Consider the following 21,232-nt stretch of genomic DNA (forward strand, 5'->3'; position numbering starts at 1 on the left):
TTAACAGTCAGTCAAACAAAATGCATATCCTTTATAGAGCTGGGGGTTAATAAAATGGTGCAAATTGCTTTTTTACTGGGCATGTGGTTTAAACATTTTAATCCTGTCTGTTAACAACAACAAAAAATCCCACAGTGATTGCTGTAAGCAGGTTCCTAGATGAAGATATCCTGCTTCTATTTTTTACTTAGTATTCTTGCTCTTAATCAGGTCCCTTACTGGTGCATTTCTGTACAAGAAGCCATTTTAAATGCTTGCACAGTGTTTTGCTTTCAAAGTGATGTCATAGTGGGGGGGGGGGGAATGGGAGAAAGGAGGAGCCAGGATAGAGGAACCAGGAGTTCTTCCTCATACAAACCCAGGAAAAACCCACAGTCCATTCATCCTTACCTTATTACATATAAATGAGTTAAGAAACCTCACTGAAATAAAAGAATATCAAAAGACTACATTACTACCATGCCACATCTAATAATGAAACCAATTATAACCATTATCGCTATGTTTTTATTGCAGAGATGGAGCTATACAATAAAAAATATCAGCTAGCAAATGATTATGATCTTTATTGGTCACCATTATCATCCACAGGGAGAATTTTCTTTTATTATGGATAAAGAAAAGCAGTTTCTCTGAAAACCCTCCCACCTCTCATTTGGCCCAGCTGTTACGTTTTGGCCACACTTGACTATTACTTTAGCCAGAAAACCAATTTGGATTTCAGAATCTTAACATGAACAAAACAACGCTCAAATCACAATAAGAATTTCAACATTTATGATGAGAGAAGCAAGACTGGGAACTTTTAAGCCATTTTTTGTTACACCTGACCTCAAAATATTGTTTGGGTACACAGTGGACCACTTCCATTTTAGTACGACAAAAACCAAGTGTGGCTGCGCTGCCATTGTAAAGCTTAGACAACACAATGTGTATAATTGCTAACCCATTGGCTTTAGTACCAACCGCTAATAACTATGGGTGCTTTCTATACACAGTACTACACATAAGCATGTACTCAAAACCTAATGGAATCTGAAGTGTGACTGAGAATTACCAGGAATGTTTTATGCTATAGAGAGGACAGTATGGCATTATACTGGAAAATCAATGCAACTATTCAGAAGCTCACATTTCCTGTAACAGGAGTAAATCCAAGTGACCACAGAGATAATAGTGTCCAGCTCTGCTATCATTAATTAGGGCAAGAACAGGAAAGAAGCTGTGACCATTTCCGAGAAGGGACTACAGTACTATCCTTGTTTCCATCCTTGCGTGCAGATTGTGCCTCACCTCATTGCAACATCCCCATTTGGAGAGATGAAGACAATTTTGAAATGGACAAGCCATTTGGGGGAAAGCTTGAAAATCCACCACACAATTTGGGTGAAACGCAATTTGTTTAGTTTTGAGTCAAAAATGAAGACACAATATATATACACACACACACATATACATAGATACATGACAGATGATAGATAAATGGTGATAGATGATAGATAGATGATAGATAGATGATAGATAGATAGATAGATAGATAGATGATAGATAGATAGATAGATAGATAGATAGATAGATAGATAGATAGATAATTGATGATAGATAGATAGATAGATGATAGATAGATTAGATAGATAGATGATAGATAGATAGATAGATAGATAGATAGATAGGTAGATAGATAGATAGATAGATATCCTAGATACATAAGGAATGTGGGTAGCACTATGGTCTAAACCACAGAGCCTCTTGGGCTTGCCAATCAGAAGGTCTGTGGTTTAAATCCCTGCAACAGGGTGAGCTCCCGTTGCTCTGTCCCAGCTCCTGCCAACCTAGCAGTTTGAAAGCATGCCAGTGCAAGTAGATAAATAGGTACCACTGTGGCAGGGAGGTAAATGGCATTTCCACGCACTCTTGTTTCCATCACAGTGTTCTGTTGCGCCAGAAGCGGTTTAGTCCTGGTGGCCACATGACCCGGAAAGCTGTCTGCGGACAAAAGCCGGTTCCTTTGGCCTGAAAGCGAGATGAGCACTGCAACCCGATAGTCGCCTTGGACTGGACTTAGCCGTCCTGGGGTCCTTTACCTTTTACCTTTACCTATATATACACTTTATAATAAGGACCATCTCTGCTGCAAGTCCTAGGAGAGCTGCTTCCTGCTGTATTGTCCTCTTCCCACCTAGTCCAGGAGGGTGGAGCCCTGACTAACTCCAGCAACATTAGCAGCCACTATTGCTTAAAGCAGAGCTTTCCAAACTGTGTGTTGCAACACATGTAGGCGTGTCACGCGAGTGCTCCCTGCACTCCTCCTGGGGCTGGAAAGGGATTACTTTAACCTCCAGTTTGCTATTAAAACTTAATTACTGTGTCATGAAATGATGCATGTCTAAAAAGTATGTCAACAACATGAACAGTTTGGAAAGCTCTGGCTTAAAGGGTCAGAGACCATCTTGCCTGCAAGACCTGCTCTTTGGTAGGCCTAGAGACTGTCAGAGTTGGGTGTTGTTTAGGAGTTTTTTGATGGGCTCACATTTTAATTCTACAGATGTTTAATTATTGCTGTTCTTGGTATTATGCATTTGTACCTTTATTGTTAAGACCTTAGTGTGAAATGTGCGGGGACTGTTTGATTTTAATTATATAATTACCGAGATGCTGTGTTGTTTACGACTGCTCAAATTTTGTTTTATTTTTGTAATTATGTGTATCTTCTGATGTTGTAAATCGCCCTCAGCTTGGTTTTACTTTGGGAAAATGGAATACAAATTAATGATGATGATGATGATGATGAAGCCCCACAATTTAGCTCAGTAGTGTCTACACTGACTGGCAGCAGCTCTCAAGGATATTTCATCATCATTATTATTATTATTATCAGGGAAGTTCACAGAATAAAACCTCAAAGTACATAGTAAAAACAAAACAAAAACCCTCCCTCCCATAAACACATTTTAAAGGATTGCTGATCAACCCAAGGCCTTGTTGAAGAGGAACACTTTCAATGGTCACCTCAAGATGTACAGTGGTACCTCAGGTTAAGTACTTAATTCATTCCGGAGGTCCATACTTAACCTGAGACTGTTCTTAACCTGAAGCACCACTTTAGCTAATGGGACCTCCTGCTGCTGCCGCGCCGCCGGAGAACGATTTCTGTTCTCATCCTGAAGCAAAGTTCTTAACCTGAAGCACTATTTTTGGGTTAGTGGAGTGTGCAACCTGAAGCATATGTAACCTGAAGCGTATGTAACCCAAGGAACTACTGTATAATGAATTAGCCAGACGAACCACCCTGGGGTTTCAGGGAGTTTCAGACATGGGTCTTTTCCAGCCTACTTGGAGATGCCAAAATTGAGCATGGAACTTTCTGTATGGAAATAAGTCAATCTGCCACTACATCCCTTTCTCACACATTAATGAAAATGTTTAGGAAAAGACTAGGAAGAATCTTCATATCAAATGGTTATTGATATTTTAGTCCTTTCACCCACTTAACCAAAGCATATAAGAAGAAAACAGAACACCCTTTTTATTAATGTTAGGATATTTACCCAACTAATGGAGGGTAGAGAGGTGGTAGGCGGAGTGAAGGTTATTGAACAGAACATATTCCCAACCTGAAAAAACAATTCCCGCCCCCCCCCCCCAAAAAGACCATGAAAACTCAGTACATGACAGTCAAGTAAAAGTTCTTCTTGCGCTCTAGACGCAAACTAAGCGTCTCAAACTAAGCAAGATTTTCAGTTCATGAAAAACTGCAGTATATAAAGCTAACAAGTGTCTGTCATTAAATCGAAACTGACATCTTTGTTAAGCCTAAAGTACATATAAACTGGCAGCTACCAGATACGCAGACAGTAACATTACAAAGACTACAGATTGGTTGAAAACCTATCAGCGCAGCAACACAAAGAGAGGGCATGGACATATTTCCCACTCCGATAAATGCAAACACACACACACACAAAGGTCTGGGTTCATTTCCAGTGTTAACTAGTGGAGAAATGAGTAGTTGGGGAGACAGAATAACTGAAAAAAATGCAGGGAGGAAAAAAGAGTAAAGCAGCCCATGTCATTCAGCAATCTTCCATGCAGATGTCCCTTCATGCCTATTAGAATCAGAAGTCAGTTACAAGCTTCGAAATGCCATCTGAACTTTGTACACTAAAGGTAAAGGGACCCCTAACCATTAGGTCCAGTTGCAAACGACTCTGGGGTTGCAGCGCTCATCTCGCTTTACTGGCCGGGGGAGCCGGCGTACAGCTTCTGGGTCATGTGGCCAGCATGACTAAGCCATTTCTGGCGAACCAGAACAGCACATGGAAATGGCGTTTACCTTCCCGCGGGAGTGGTACCTATTTATCTACTTGCACTTTGAGGTGCTTTTGAACTGCTAGGTTGGCAGGAGCAGGGACTGAGCAACAGGAGCTCACCCCGTCACAGGGATTCAAACTGCCGACCTTCTGAGCAACAAGCCCTAGGCTCTGTGGTTTAGACCACAGTGGCACCCGTGTTACTATCTATTTCTGAGTCCAAATTGTAATAGGAAGAATATCTACAATGAATCATAAAATCATGAGTTTTGTCATAATCCACATCTTTAACGTCATTCCAACAAACAGTTACAGAAATATTCCAATATACTTCCAGAACATCTAAATCTCCACCACCACCATCAGCCATGGAACATCTTATAGTGGCGAAAGAGGACCAAGATGTTTATTTATTTGATCACTAACAGTAATTTAACAATATGAAACAAATAAGAACATAAAACACTTATTTCCAGGGATGGTGTGGGCTGCAGCATAACCCAGACTCAGTTTTTCAGGTGAATTCAAAGATAAGAAGGTACCTTTGGGTAAGATACATTATGGATCAGATTCCACATTGTCAAACTTTTATGGTGAATCTAAAACAGGTCCAGATCATGGTTAGGCCTCCATGACAGAAATGTAAGACATCAGGGTGTATAAGTATCAGTCCCAATTACGGCCCTCATAATGCAATAGTATCCATGTCCCCGGAAAAAAGATTCACAAGACACACAAATATCACAACTTTATTAGCTAGTGGAAAAGACCTGCAGCAAGAGAGCAGGTAACAGGGAGAAAGGAATTTGCATGGGGGAGGAGCATCTCCTCATACCTTTATCTCAATTACTGGGCAACACTACCCCCACTCAAACCCAATCCACTGAAGTGAGGTTTTCACTGCCAACTCACCATGAAGTTGAGCTCAGGGGAAGACTTGCTTCCCCAACCTGCCCCTGCTGCCCAGCATTCAGCAGGGTGGCTCCACTAGATCCCAAGAATACTGGACTAATAATCCACTTGAGTCAGGCAGCAATGGAAAGTGGTTGGTCAGAAGCACTTCACCCAAAGGTGCCTTGGGTTACTTACCCTACCCTGCCTCCAAATTAGTTCCCAGCCTGCCCTAAATGCCAGCTGGAAGAACCACCCTCCCAGTTCATTCACAGCCTGACCCTGTTAATCCTGTTGAGGTGGAAGGTACTGTACTTCACCAGGAAGCAAGCTCCAACATCTCAGACCACAGTAAGAATGCTAGAGGCATGTTATTACTATGAACCGCCTTCATAATGCAAATCCCTCCCCATTTTAGTGTTAACCCTCTGCACAAATGTAAATATGCAGTGTAACAACAACAGTGAGGAAGAGACAGTGAATTGCTCTCCTATTTAATTTCCGCTGTCCTTGACACAGATAAGCCATGTCAAAAGTCCTTTTACTAGAAAGCCAGATGGGAATTTTATACATATCTATATGATATCCTATAGCCTACTTTGAGAAAGAAGTTAAGTACTGAACAGGAATGTCAGACTGAAACATTCAGCCTTTAGGATTTAGAAACTCTGGCTTTAGAAACAAACAAACCTGATAACAGGAAAGTAAGAGATTAGAGACAGAGAAACAGAAGAACAGGAAAATATTATAGTATCACTGGAATGCATCACGCCCAGTTATGTTGTTGTTGTTGTTGATTAAAATTCTATACCGTCCTTCATCTGAGGATCACAGGGAGGTTTAGAATATAGAAACACAAAAATATATACCATTGTAACAAACAAAAACAATATCCCCTAGTTTAAAAGGCTATAGATTGTTTAATTAGTCAAAAGCCTGGAAGAGAAGGTTTTTGCATTCCTCAAGTAGGAAGCCACCACAGAAAAGGCCTTTCTTGTGTTGCCACCTTCCAGACCTGTCATGAAAGAGGCACACAAACAAGAGCCTCAGATGACAATCACAGTGTCTGGGTCAGTTCATATGGGGAGAGGTGATCTTTGAGGTCCTGAGCCACTTAAGGCTTTATAGATCAAAACTAGCACTTGGGCCCAGAAACTAACTGGCAGTCAGTGTGGCTGGGCCATGGCTGCACAGCTGGGCCACCAGATGAAGCTGATGGAGGGCACTCCACGTCACCAAGGTCACCTGAGCCTTAAGTGACAGCAAAGGATCCCAGAAGTACCCCCAAGCTGTGTACTCACTTAAGTCACAGACCCCAATCCAAACACGCAGGCCCCAATCCAGTCGAAACCAAGCGCTTTGACTTGTCACTAATATTACTGGAAAAATTAACGTTACCAACATGTAAGTTCTATGAGACCGTACACAATCACTGCATCATGACCCAATTGCTTTGCTCAGAACAAATTCTTTTAATTATTACTTGTTTTAGTTTATATCCAGCCTTTCTTCCCAAAGGAGCCCAGGGTGGCAAACACACCAACGTTTCCAAATAAAAAATAGCTAAACAGTTAAAACATTCTAAAAACAATTACTATTAAAAAAAACTATATAAAAGCAGTTTACAATTAAAAACATTCTAAAGCAGTTGCCATTAAAAATGTCCTCAAAAACATTATTTTATTCAGTGCTGATTCTGAAGGTTTCTATTGACAAGGAACCCTCCCTGTTTGGGGAGCAGAGCTTATACCCAGAGAGGCATGCTCTTACAAGATTCGCCACTGGCGAAAAAGCAATGAAGCAAGTCTCTAATCTGAAAAAATAGCACCACTGTGGTGAAGAATTTGGAGTTTCTCCAGCTTCCATACCAATTCCAAAACCCAACAATCTTGCAGTGAAATTCTCAGTGGTTGAAATCATATTAGTTCCACAGCCATTTTACATAATTCATACTAATTACAGTGAATCATTATGGAGTGCTTTATGGAGTGGTTTTTCTTTTTTTTTTAAGAGAACATTGTTTTGTAGAAGGCTACAGAAGGATACAGAAATCCACTACCTAAAATAATACAAACAAACTTAAAACACAATGTTTCCTATCACCACTTAATCTGTAATCTCTTTCATAATAATAAATTAACTGCTTGAAGCAGATTGATACAGCCTATATGTTTCAAACTTTTTTCTTTGGAGCAGTGTAATCTTATGTATGTCTACTCAGAAGTAAGTCATAGGGAGTTCAATGGAAATTACTCCCATGTAAGTGTGTACAATATTAGATTGTTAGTTGTTCCAATAGGAGTAAGACCTTTTTTTACAGGAAGTAGTAGTAGTACCATAGTTTGCCCATATTCAACTAACGTGTCTCAACACACAGTTTGTAAAGCTATGCTTTAAGCAATAGTAGCTTAAAGTAGTTAGCCCATATTCTCAAAAGCAAAACGAAGATTATGCTGATGTTTAAAACTGAAGTAACTCGAAGGTAAATTTTATGTGAATGGCTGTTCTTAAGGAAGAAATTAAGTCACAAAATTTACAGCTACGGACAATATAAAGTCAGATTTATTTATGTATTGCTTTTGATTTACTATCTGCATTGTTAATCTAGACTCAAATATTGTTAGACTTTCTAAAGACCAACCATTTTGTCTTTATTGATTGCTCATACAACCTTTTCTTTATGCAGTGTTGGTCAAAGTGCCTCCCCCTCCTTGGTTGCCCCCATCCCCCTTCCACTCCTATGCAGCCATTATCAGTATCATCAACATCACAATGCCAAGCAACTACCAAAATATTGGGGGAAATGCTTGGGATGAAGGGAACACAAGCTTCCATTTGCAGCTTCAATACACACCTCAATCTTCTGCTTAAGTACAACTTGAGCTGAAAAGGGAAGTAACATTTGCATGGGAAGGAGCTGCCTGGTTCCTCAATTTTAACATTATAAGCACCATGAAGCAACAAGGGAGAAATTACCACATCAATGAAGGCGCAGGCCAATTCTGTGTCCAGGGCAGCTGTCTACCTGGTACCCAAGCTGAGACCCTACCTGCCCCGCAGACTGTCTCGCCAGAGTGGTGCATGCTCTACTAATCTCCCACTTGGGCTACTGCAATGCACTCTACATGGGGCTACCTTTGAAGGTGACTTGGAAACTGCAATTAATCCAAAATGTGGCAGCTAGACTGGTGACTGGGAGCGGCCACCAGGACCATGTAACACTGGCCTGAGAGACCTGCATTGGCTCCCAGTACGTTTCTGAGTACATTTCAAAGTGTTTGTGCTGACCTTTAAAGCCCTAAACGGCCTCAATCCTGTATACCTGAAGGAGCGTCTCCACTCCCATCGTTCAGCCCGGACACTGAGGTCCAGTGCCGAAGGCCTTCTGGTGGTTCCCTCACCGCGAGAAGTGAGGCTACAGGAAACCAGGCAGAGGGCCTTCTCGGTAGTGGCACCTGCCCTGTGGAACACTCTCCCATCAGATGTCAAGGAAATAAGCAAGTATCCTACTTTTAAAAGACATCTGAAGGCAGCCCTGGCAATGGAAGTTTTTAATGTTTAATCCTGTATTGTGTTTTTAATATTCAATTAGGAGCCACCCAGAGTGGCTGAGGAAACCCAGCCAGATGGGTGGGGTATAAATTATTATTATTATTAAAAAACCCTCAATATAATGCAGATTTGGGAGGGGGAAAATTGAAGTTCTCTTTACAACTTGGAAAACAAGAGATTATTTTTCTTTCCCTAATGTTAAAAAAAACCAGCCATCCTCAACACTTTTTCTTAAGGAGTGCATACTTAACTGCCCTACATCTTTTACAGACCTCAACAAATCTTTTGGGAGAAAATATGCATATCAAAAGCAACTGTTTTCATGGCACTAACTGTGCCCTAAATACAAACAGAGCATAGCATACAAAACTGACAAGACAAAAGCCAATGCAAACATCACAACTATCTGAGATACCTTTTAGAGGCATGCATTTAACATTCACCCAATCTTAAACAAATCCAAAAAAATTGCATCTATTCTCAACACTAATATTTCACCCAAATACTTATCTTTTCCCCCATAGTATCCACCTTGACCACTTAAAGCCATAGCCTAATTCACTGTGTAAATGGACATTCATAATATATACAAATGGTTGGCTTCCACAAAAGCATCCAACGAAACAAACTTAAAAGAAAAGCCTGCAGCAAATTTCAGATGGTGGAAGGAAAGATATCCAAAGAAGGCATATTCAAAGTCCAGAGATCCTAACCACCTTTTAAGAACAGCAACACCCAATCCAGGTTTCACTTTAGTAAGGCCAAGCAGGGTCAAAGGAGGTAATATTGAAAACAGTAACCAAGAGTCCAAAAAGGCGATGTGGCCCAAGTCACATTGAAGGTTGGGTTCCAGGGCAGGCAGGAAAAGACAAAGAGGCAGCAGACGAGTGTTATAAGGCAATGGAAATAAATGAGTCTGTGACAAGTTGCTCAGATTGGGAAGGCCAAGTCTATGGTCACAATATGTTTATTGACCTAGAGTAGACCACCTGATCCCTCTGAACTAACCATTTAAGAATCTCTTCTTGTCACTGTGGACCAACAAGGCTCAGGCCAGATCCAGATCCAGATCGATCGACAGACAGACAGACACAAACACACACACACACACAGATCCTGTGGCCCTCCAGATGTTTATTGTTTATTTATTTATCCCATCTTTCCTCCAAGGAGCTCAAGGCAGCATAGATGGTTGTACCACTTCACATTTCACCCTCACAACATCCCCGCGAAGTAGGTTGGCCTGAAAGGCAGTGAATGGTCCAAGGTCACCCAGTGAGCTACAAAGCAGAGTAGGGGATTTGAACCCCGTTCTCCCAGCTCATAGTCTGACACCACACTGGCTCCAGCTCCAAACATCCCTGACCATTAACCATGCCGACTGGGACTGATTGACTCCAACAACATCTGGAGGACCACCCCGATACATGCCTCAACATTTCAGAAGCTGTATTTAACAAATGAACATATTGTGGAGCACATAACTGACATGCATAATATAGCTAAAGGAGCAATCCTAAGTTTGGCATCAAATCAGTACTTATTCTGAGCAACACTGTTTATTTTACACATACCTTATTCTGAATCACAGAGGTGAGCAAGCCATTCAATTTTCACCGGCTTCCATTTGGAGAAATTCTTACAACTTATAAATCCAAATATTAGTGTCTTCTTTGGTTTACACTGTATTCCACAATGAGAAGGTTAATAAAACATGGCATCTGTCTGGTTCTGGTTGATACCAATTTAGACGTAGCTTGCTGGCAGGTATCTTGCTTCAGAGATATTCACACAGTTTACCTATTCAATAGAAATAAAAGGTTGTAAGCTTTGGTATTGCCACATTTCAACAGTTTCACTATAAAACAATTCTAAAGCTGTGATTGTAAGCACACATACTTGGAATTAAGTCTGACTGATTTTTAAGTAGGGTCTGTTTTCACCTAAACATGCTTAGAATTCAGGGGGAAGACTCCTGTAAGCCTCGTTTGTGTTCAAAGATGAAAGTATCGGAACAATCCTGATATTCCTTTGGAACAGGGGTGCTCTAGTGGACCACATGCCAATGATGAGCGTGACCATTTGCACACACAAGGGCGATTTGCATCCCCATCAGGGCACTGTGCTCTGCCCACCCCAGTGCAGAATCTACTGTGTAGTTTTCCTTTTTGCTGCTGCAAAACCTGGTAGGGCTTAGGTGGGGGGCAGAAAAATGCTTGGTGGGGAAGGTAAACCAGAGCCCCAAACAGCAGGTGAGCCATCCCTTCTTTAGAACAGTGGTTCCCAATTGGGGTTTGCAGACCTCAAGGGGTTCACATAAATAAACCATCAAGGGAATCTGTGGCACCATTCACATAACAAAAGCTACCGATGCCATAGAGATATGAAAATTTTCAAAAGTAAGGTGTCCATAACTTGGCTTTTGAAAAACACAGGGTCTGCAGTACTTAGCTAATTGGGAACCACTGTTCTAGAAGCTTTGATTGCAGTCAAATCTATGTGTGCCTATTTAAGAAGTAAGCTCCACTGGATTTAATGGGAGTTCCTCCCAGGTAAAGGCATAGAGGGTTGCAGCCTAACCCATTTTATCTCAACCACTGTACTTTTACTATTAAGCACCATCCATTACAGAAGCAACTTTTCCTCAACAGGGTTTTTCCACATGCATTGAACTTTTAAATCTTACCTCTGGCAACTTATCATTAGCCTTTAATTCCTAGCAACTACAGCAAAGACGTTTCCCAACCTTTCTATTCAAATAATGATTTGAGTTTGGTGCACAGTAAAACACAAATTTTGTTTGCATAAATCACAAAGTATTACAAGAAGACTGACACGATCACTAAAAGAGTATCAAATGGATACCATCCTAGACTCTTAGGGCCCACAAATCTAAAGAGTTACAAATATTACTCTTAAATGCCTGTTAAAGGGAAGATTGTTTAAAGCATGGGTAGGCCAACTAAGCCCTGGGGGCTGGATCCTGCCCAATCGCCTTCTAAATCCGGCTCGCAGATGGTCCGGGAATCAGCATGTTTTTACATGAGTAGAACGTGTGCTTTTATTTAAAATGCATCTCTGGGTTATTTGTGGGGCACAGGAATTCGTTCATTATTTTTTCCCCAAAATATAGTCCGGCCCCCCACAAGGTCTGAGGGACAGTGGACCAGCCCCCTGCTGAAAAAGTTTGCTGACCCCTGGTTTAAAGTGACTGCCAACTCAACCCTTATGCAGATACAGCATGGAGTGATAGATGATGAAATGGCATGCAGAACCAGACAAGAAGCCATCACCACTCTGAGGAAATGTGTCCCCCCAAAGACCATGCTCTCCTGACTTTATAATCTGCATACATTTGAAAGTTTTCTGTTCCTGTAGGCTTAGCCACAAGGCACACTATAACTTCATTACACTATAACAAAGCCCAAAGGGCAATGTGCATCAGAGAAAAGATGGAAGGAAGAGAGTTGCTCAAATCACTTCCTTCCGCCTATCAATTTCCCCCTGAAATTTCCCATCCCTATTTAAATTTCTATCCCTGTGATCTTCCAGACCCATGTTTGCTAGGTAAACATGGATCTGCAATACTAGCAGACACTAAAGGAACAGATTGCAGAGAGGATCTTCAGGGTCAAGAGGGCCAGCAGGGAAGGCTTAAGCCAGGCATGGCCAAACTTGGCCCTCCAGCTGTTTTGGGACCATAATTCCCATCATCCCTGACCACTGGTCCTGTTAGCTAGGGATGATGGGAGTTGTAGTCCCAAAACAGCTGGAGGGCCAAGTTTGCTTATGCCTGGCTTAAGCATTCCCTTCCTTCTCACCTCTTCTCCCATGCAAAACAGTGCCTCCAGGGGTGCTTTGCAGTGAGAAAGAGGCTTTGCTACATTTGACTGTAGTGTAACATACTTAACACTGTTTGAACTACATGGTTAAACTTGCCACAGTTCTCTTCCCAAATATGGTTACAACTTATCTTCTGGAAACTGTGGTCCTACCATTTTAAGATAGGGGTGGCCACGTTAGTCTCTTGCTGCAAAAAAATGAAGAGTCTGTCTGGTAGCACAACAACCAAAAAGACAGGTTGTTGTTGTTGTTGTTGTTGTTATTGCAGTCGTGTTGACTATGAGTATAAAATCCAACAGACAGCATGCACTTGCATGAGGAACAGTTATCTAACCAAAAAGGACTGATTGTCTTTATTCTAGAATCTAAGCAGTCACCTAGATTTTCAGAAGTGGTATACCTCTGAATAATATGATGGGCACAAGTGGAGGAAGTATTGTCACACTCAAGTCCTGCTTGCAGGCTTCCCATGAGCCACTGTGAGAACAGAATGTTAGACTAGATGGGCCTTTGGCCTAATCCAACAGGGATCTTTCTCTGTACAAGTCTAGGTGATCTTTGTTTTTGTTTTGTTTTTAAGATTTCTAACCACACTTCACAGCTGATTCCCAAAACCAAAGACAACCTTTAGCACTTACGATTAAAAGGCCAACTTCCCTTTTCATAACTTGCTTGAGTTTTAGGTGTAGAACAAGTGCACATTGCCCAAATACGCACTAAGTGCAATTCCTCAACTACAAATCATAATTGCAACTGCACAACCCCCACATTATTTCTATAGGCTTGAAGCTTCTATTGTTGTTGAAAAGCCCTTGGAAATAGCTTTAAAGCCTCAGGTAAGAAATGGAGTAGGAAAGTTAGTAGGGAATCAGTGAGATACATTAAACAAAGATGTAAGCAAAAATTAAAGTAATAAGATTAAATTAATAAGAAAACTGAAGAATACAGGAACAGGAGAAGTTGAAAAATATGAGATATGAGGTGGTACAAGCTAGGAGCCTGTTTTCTCTATTTCTCTTCCCACCGTCTCTCCTTTGTAGCTCTATTCTTGAAGTACTCTATTGTTCTGAGCTCTGCTGAGCTTAATGAACTTTGTAAGTATTTCTGGCATTACAGCTTACACTCTCAAACCCTAACATTAGCCCTTAACTTGTACAGGAATCACACAACTGGACTCATATGAAGGCCTAGTCACACAGTGACCAGATTGCCAATACTTTTATCTGTACTACTGATCTTATCAGCCTGGCTCTATCAGTGGTTACAATACTCAGAATGTGCTCCAGAATTTCCTACATAGACAAGGCCTGTGTGTTACTGCACATTAGATCCAGCATTTGTCATTCCAGTACTAGATCCAAGTGCTAGAATTACGATATAGTGGTTCAACAAGACCAGCCATGACAGGAAATAATCTGCCCATTGCGGGCTCTCCTGTGGATCTACTAACATTTGTGAGAGAAAAGTGAGGAGAAAATGAAGGACGGATATACACTACAAACTTAAAATGCTTTGGTACCAATCCAACTAGCATGGTTTCATCAAAGATCCTTGGAACATGAAGTTCTACAAGTTCTACAAAATCGCACTGAAGATTTCTAGTCCACATCATGGAACTAAATTTTCAAGGATTCCCCGGGGAGGAAAGAAGGATTAAACTAGTGTAACTCTGTAGTGTAAGAGTCTGTTTCAAAATAAATATTAAAAGAAGACATGCCTGCAGATATCACGGCAAAACAAATGTCGTGTATAAGAAAAAAGTTGTAGAATGGTAGGTACCATATATCAAAAGGAACACAGCAACTGGGAAAAGCAGGGAAACAATGGGATTAAGAAAAAAGTGGTTATTGAAAGAAACAGAAAAATTCAGGACAAATAATTTAAATAATAATAATAAGAGAGCAAACAGGAATATAATGTAAGTTACCAAAACTTAACAAAAGGGGAGAAATGGCAGAGGTTTGAAACAAACAAAAAGAACACAAGATTTTCACAAGTATACTGGAAAGTAGCCCGAAAACTTCCATCTTAATAATGGCCCATTTAACAGTGAAATGTGCTATCCTAATGGTCCAACTCCGAACAGCTTTCCAGTTCTACAGAGGCAGAGAAGTTTCTGCTGGTACCTACCTTACATTTATGCCTCCACGAACTCACACATCAACAAAGAACCAGCATTCACCTGCATCTCACCCAGGCAGATTCAATGTAGACCACACCTTCCAAAATGTCCACCTTCCCTTCAATCTGATCATTTCAGCATCCCGTTCTTGGTTCAGCCAGCACCCCCAGTCACAAAAGAACACTCTTCCCAGTCACTGTCCTGAGAAGCCACATCTCAAGCAAGAGGCAGTCTCTCCCCCCCACCTCTTGGTGCCCGCCAAACTGCATTACATAAGCAGATCCAAACTGACAGAATCACAGGCATTAACAAAATCAACATCATACCCCCAGCGTCTTAACATCCAGACCCAAGTGGATTCCACACTAGTCTGATGCACACATCCCAACCTCTCTAACGCAGTTTCCACTTAACACTTTCAGTTGATAACAAAGCCACAAAGGGAAGAGGGAGAGAGAAATAGCAGAAGTAACTCACCTTCCTTCTTCTCTTAAGACCAAACAAATATATTAAAATTAAAAACCAAGACTCTCTGAGGAGTAGCTGGAACATTCTGCAAAGTCTTTGGGAGAAGTTGGAGAAGTCTGAATAAACTGTTGAAAAGACCAGATAAACCCAGAAGGGGAGATGGAGAGTTCATCCGAGTTTCCTCTTTTGTTCAAGTTCCCTGAGCAGACAAAGAACCAGCAAGCGGCAGCAGGTTTCTCCCTCTCACCCCCTTTCCCTCCCCCTCCCTCCCTTTCCCCACCCACCCCCATCCAAGAGCACCTCAAGTCTAACTTCAGCCTTCTCTTCTTTTGAACAGATCCTGCCCTGCAACTTTTTGTCCTCTCCCCCCCCAAAAAGAAGCCTCTCGTAGACTTCCCTTTGCGCCTCATCACAGCCTCCAGTTCAAAACTTCCCTCTAACTGAGCCTCCCAGAAAAACAATTTTAATGGAGGCGGGAGGGGGCAAGGAGGAGAATCTCTCAAATCATTATTTCCGGTAGATGCACCTCTTTGTTTGGATTCCCCTTGACGGTCATTGAGAACAATTCCCCTCGGTATTCGGGCTAGGCGCGATTCCCCTTCCCAGCCCCCTCCCCTTACGATTCCCAAGAACAAGGTCTTGATTTTCCGAAAATGGGAAAGATATCCTCACACCCAAAGTGAAGCGGGGGAGGGAGGTGCAGGATAGGGGAGGCCATCAAGATGTAGGTTAACACGTTTCCCTTTCACTTTTGGAAACGTCTCCATCCAGCCAAGGGGAACAAAAGCGTCCTCGCGCAAAGGAGCTCGGCAGCAACCAGCTTTTGACATCTCTCTACCTGTTGCACAGCGAGAGGGAGGGAGCGGTGGGAACGAGAGCGCCCGGCAGCCCATAATAATAGGGACCCGCCAGGCTTTTCACCTGTCCTCCCTGAATAGGGGCTGCTGGAGCCGCTTCCCAAAATGAAAGGGAAGGGGGTTGAGGAACGCAAAGAGTGTGGGGACTAGGGAAGAAAGCCAAAAACAGTCCTCCCCACCCCCACCCCCCACCCCGCCGCCTCCATTCTCATCTACAAACCATCGTTTTCAGCCGTCTCCCAAAAGCAACAAGTCTCAGTCCCAGCCTGTTCCTTCCACTTGCTCCATGTTTTTATCAATGAGAAGGAGGGGAAGTACACAAACACACCCGGACGCCAAGAGCACATTCTAATCCCTACTAAACTGCCTGCCACTGAGGCTGCAGCTTCCTAACTAACGCACACAGCAAAGGCCGGGCTGGGGAGAGGAGGGATATTGAACACACAAAAAGAAAACTTTTGCTGCTATAAGGTCCCGCTGTTTTGGGGAAGATGCGGGGGGGAGAAGAATGGTTAAAGTTCGCGGCGCTCCACAAAAGAGAAACGCAACTCACCTTAGGAGACAGAAGGATAACCCCTTCCGCTTTCTCCTCCTTCCTCTTCCAAACGGTTGGACGGGGCGGCGGGGGGAGGAGGAGGAGAAAACAATGCAATTGCGGCGGGTCCGTCTATCTGAGCTAAGTGGCTCCCCCTCGGCCGGCCGCCCGCTCCTCGCGTCCCCCGGCACCAAACAAAGGCGCAGCCAAGAGCTCGGCTTGCTTTGCGCTTAACTTTTTTCTCACGTCGATCCCGCTTCTGCAACTTTTACCCAAGTCGGGTGCCTCGTTGCGGAGACGTGAAAAGGACACAAAAGAAAAAAATTAAGGCTCCCGCCCCCGCCCCCCAGCCGCCGCTATTGCATTGTGCCATCCTCCATGCCATGCTGTAACGATTTCGCTCTTTAAAAACTAAGACCCCTCAGCAAACAAGTCTTAGAAGCGGGGTGGGGGAAGGGGATGTGGATCATAGCGAGCCTGGAAGTTGGGAAAAGTCCACAAGGGTAGACTGATTCTTCCTCTCTTTCCAGTGGCCTGCGCGCGCTTTGTTTTGGATACCACGAGGAAAGGCGTTGTTAACCCCAAGGAGGAGGGGGAGCGCGTCGCGGCGCCAAATGATCCCTTTGTGCGCACGTGCGCAAGAAGTTGAAGATGTTCCGAGTTCCGACCGCGCCTTGTTCTTGAGCAACGAGTCGCGGCCGGGTCTCCCTTTAGGCCCCCTTACAGAACAGCGCCTGCCCGAGCAAGCAGCGCCCGGAAAGCTCCGCGGCACTTCTCCTCCAGTCCCCACGGATAACTTCCACCAAGGCCGCGCCAATATGCTCTTTAAAACAAACAAACAAGCTTAATTCGGAGTTGGTTCCCTACAACGTCCCCAGGTCGCTTTACCTACCTTGCCGGTCTACACCTGCAGGGAAATTGGGTGGTAGAATGGACTGCACCACTTTAGACTGCAGATGAGAGCGCGCCAATTTAAAACAAAAAGGAACCAACCTGAAATCAAAACATTTAGCGCATTAGAGAGCAACCTTCTTTTAGGGCAGGCAGCAAATTTGCTACTTGTAAATAGTTTACAAAAAACAAACAACAACAAAAAACTTAGTATAAAGGGATATTCGAAAATGATATCCCTTCCTCAGTCCACAATCTGAAACTGGCACAGTCTATTCCACCACCACTGGTAACAAAACGCCTCCTTCTATTGTGTCACTATTATGACCTTGAGGAAAGGATTCCAAGTTGTGTGGATTCATTCCCTGTGGCACTTCACCCCTGGAAGTGCTTCTGAGTGAACCTCCTACCAGTATGTAGATAGCAGGAGAGGTCAGAAAGCCATAGAATGTTTGGCCTCAAAGTCAAGTGCGTCCGTTGAGCACTCCTGGCTAAGTTCAAAAACTGTTGAGGGAGGAATTGACCATTCAAAAGAAATGTTGGGTCAGTCCAATTGACGCAATTCATCTATAACTACATTCAGTGCTATTTTTCTAGAAAAAGAGGTGCCGGAACTCACCCTTATAATGGCAATAATGCCCACCTGAGAGGTGCCGGAACTGAGTTCTAGCAAGTTCCAGTTGGGGGGGGACCCTGCCTACAATTCCTTCTTCTGGGGATAGTGGATTTACTGTGAAGAGAGGTACAGGGTAGCACAGGGCTTGAGCAGAACTGAGGTGGGCAGCCGTATTGAAGAGGGTTGTATACCTGCTTCAGTTCCAATGGTGGTTGGTACCTTCTGAGACTGGCAGAGCAGAAGGCTGGGAGACCAACAGCAGGCAGAGCCATCAGCCATGACAGGAAGAGGCAGCTAATTCTACTTTCCCCCACCTCGCTGAGAGGAAACAACACTGAGACTGAGGAGAAGGACATTGACAGCCATTGCCATCCCTGGATTGGTGATAAGTATGAAAGCAGGCAGGTGGGGGCTGGGCGATAGCAAACTGGGACCAGTGGGGCAGTGCCTCAAGCCCCTTAATGAACCAGTCTCTACTGGTCAACCCTGATTGTAAGAAGCACCCCTCCTTCAAATGATCACCCCCACCTCATATAAGGGGTAAATCAGTCTGTAGATCATGAGACTCTTACTCTCATGGGTTTTAGCCCCACATTGGGTGAAATATTATTGCATTTTATGGGGGTTGTAGTTCCTTCCAACTCTACAGTTTTCTTGATTCTGCTGCTTAAAAACCCAGTGGCTATTTGCTGCTGTCTTCTCTGGGTTGCTTGAAAAAGGAGGTGCCAACTCTTAGGAACGCTCCCTACTGCCCTGGCAATGTGAACACCACGGAATAGAATATGCAAGCAAACTACTGCTGCTTGGAAATGTAGCTAGGAATACATCCTGTTTCAGTGATAAAGCCATAATTCATGTTAGTGACTTCTGAGAATGGAACTGGATGTTGGTGGTGTGTAATGGACGCTAAACACTGAATCTGAAAGTATGGTTTTTATATATCTAGTGTCTGACTTGAATTAGTACCTACCTTGCGAGACTCCACTCTTCCACAGCATCCAAGTCATCCTTGAAAATGGTGGAATCTTGACCTTGTGAGATGGGCATCAGTGGCACTATGTTATGGTGGTTGTCTTCCTATCTGCAGGGTCATGTCCGGAGACATGCATTTGGGAGACATCCCTTAAGCCCCCTGATGTTTACAGTTCACTGTTTTATCTACATGAAGTTGCAGGGTGTGGTCATTAGGCGTTCTGGAGCAAGGTGTCGTCAGTGCACTGATGATGCCCATCTCTATTTCTCCATTGCATCTGAGTCAGATGAGGCTGTGCAAGCCCCAGGTGCAGTGGTGGACGGGACAAGAATAAACTGAGCTGTGTCCTGCAAAGTCAGAGGCTTTGTGGGTGAGAGGTTCCCATGCACAAGAGTTAGCCCAATTACCTGTTCTGGTTAGGTTTGCACTTAATCTGAAGGAGTTTGAGGGTAGTGGTCCATCTTTACCACAAATGCCCCAAGTGACCTCTGTGACTAGGTGTGCCTTCTATCATCTTTGCCTGATATTCCAGCTGTGACCATTCCTGGACCAAGGTAGTCTGACTACAGTGGTCCATGTATTGGTAACCTCAATATTTTACTACTGTTCACTACTGTGGGGCTGCCCTTGTATCTAGCATGTCTTGTATGAGACGTGGGGAGGGGGAGAAGAAGAGAATCCTATTGCAGTAATCTAGCCGAAGAATTTAGTTGAATATCACCCCCCAAAAAAAATTCCTTAATTTTATAATGACTGCATGGTGGCTGTAGAAACAGGCTTTATCCCGACTTTCAGATAAGTCCAATCCATTTACAGTCCTTTTACTAGACCGCCTGTCCACACACAGGTTTAAAAGCAGGTTTTTTAAAAATTGAAGTGAACCTTTTGCAAATACTTCTCTGTCTGTTGACCTAGGGGTGATTCCTATTTAACAAGTCAACCATTTATTTATTTTAAATAAACTATATCCCATTCAAAAGGATATTTTCTAACACAGCTCTCCTTAATTTTAGGAAAAACAGCGTATAGGAATAAAAGTGTATCACAAATTAAAAGAAGTTCATTGCTGTTTGTTGTTTCAAGCTTCATAGAACTGAAGGTTACAGGTGTTGATCTAGTAGTCCTACACATAACGTTGGAAACAATGCAAAAATACTTGCCTGTGACTCGCTGGGACATTTTAAAAAGGGGCATCATAGTGTTCAAATCGTGGTGAAAAAAGTTGTCTTTTACTATGAGATGAAGATGTGTACTTTAGATGGGACCCAGAAGGGCTGTAAAATAGCAACAGAAGACTTAATAAAGTCATTTTTCGTTCCTGTGTCTTGCCATCCCAATCTAATATCTCTCAGCCACAGAAATTCATTTATCACTTTGTTTCACTTCAGCCCAGACCCTCCCATCATGTAGCTCACATTCAGCTACAATTAGATAATGCTACATGTATATTTTTCCCTTGTGAGCTTCAGGAGGCCCAAGGAGATATATTTCTACAAGATTAAAAATTATCCTTGCACATCAGGATCTTTCTACTACTAATTCTTAAGGTTTCCAGTCAGCTAAGATTTTGTCCTCTTGGCTACTTGCCAGGATTGGAGGCTGCAGACATAGAAAAGATTCCAAGTGAGCCATTTTGAGGAATGAGAAGCACCCATCTTCAAAGTATAGAAGTTGCAATTTTCTGGATGTGAAAAAATAACACATTTTGCCAACTTTAATTCTTTAATTTCTTTAAAACATTGTTAAAATAGTTTATGCTGCTTTTCTAGGCATCTGACTATCCAAATCAGTTTACAACTAAAAACAATAGTAAGTTAAAAGAACAACAATACAAATTTCTAAAACTTAAAACTACAACTCAGCAATATCCCATTCCCTGAGTGGGAAAGTATAGTTCAACCATACTATCACCCAGCTAATTTACACCATGCCTTGAAGGCCAATTGAAAAATATAAGAAAATTCTATAGCCATGGAACCACCATAGAGTTAGAACTGCCCGTTGTGGCCATCCACCTTAATAGACCAAGGATACAAGGAGGACCAGAAGTTTGGCAGTTGGAATCTGCACGACAGGTTGAGCTCCTGTTGCCCTGTCCTAGCTTCTGCCAACCTAGCAGTTTGAAAGCACACCACTGCAAGTAGGTAAATAATTACCGCTGCAGTGGGAAGGTA

General features: G+C 42.8%; 1 protein-coding gene across 21 annotated transcripts in view; it reads right to left on the reverse strand.

Annotated features, from left to right (window-relative positions):
• The window catches only part of LOC310681456 (uncharacterized protein), a 370,382-nt gene that overhangs the window by 308,740 nt on the left and 40,410 nt on the right, over window positions 1-21,232 (reverse strand). For 7 of the 21 annotated variants that reach the window (XR_014513285.1, XR_014513287.1, XR_014513305.1 and 4 more), the window contains exons 1-2: window positions 16,597-17,343; window positions 10,328-10,553 (exon numbers count right to left, since the gene is read on the reverse strand). The gene's annotated coding sequence lies outside the window, so the exon portion shown is untranslated. The other 14 variants (XR_014513288.1, XR_014513289.1, XR_014513290.1 and 11 more) reach the window with 12 other exon arrangements.

This window comes from Podarcis tiliguerta (assembly GCF_965153285.1).
Source record: "Podarcis tiliguerta genome assembly, chromosome: 7".
In the NCBI taxonomy this organism is placed as follows: Eukaryota; Metazoa; Chordata; class Lepidosauria; order Squamata; family Lacertidae; genus Podarcis; species Podarcis tiliguerta.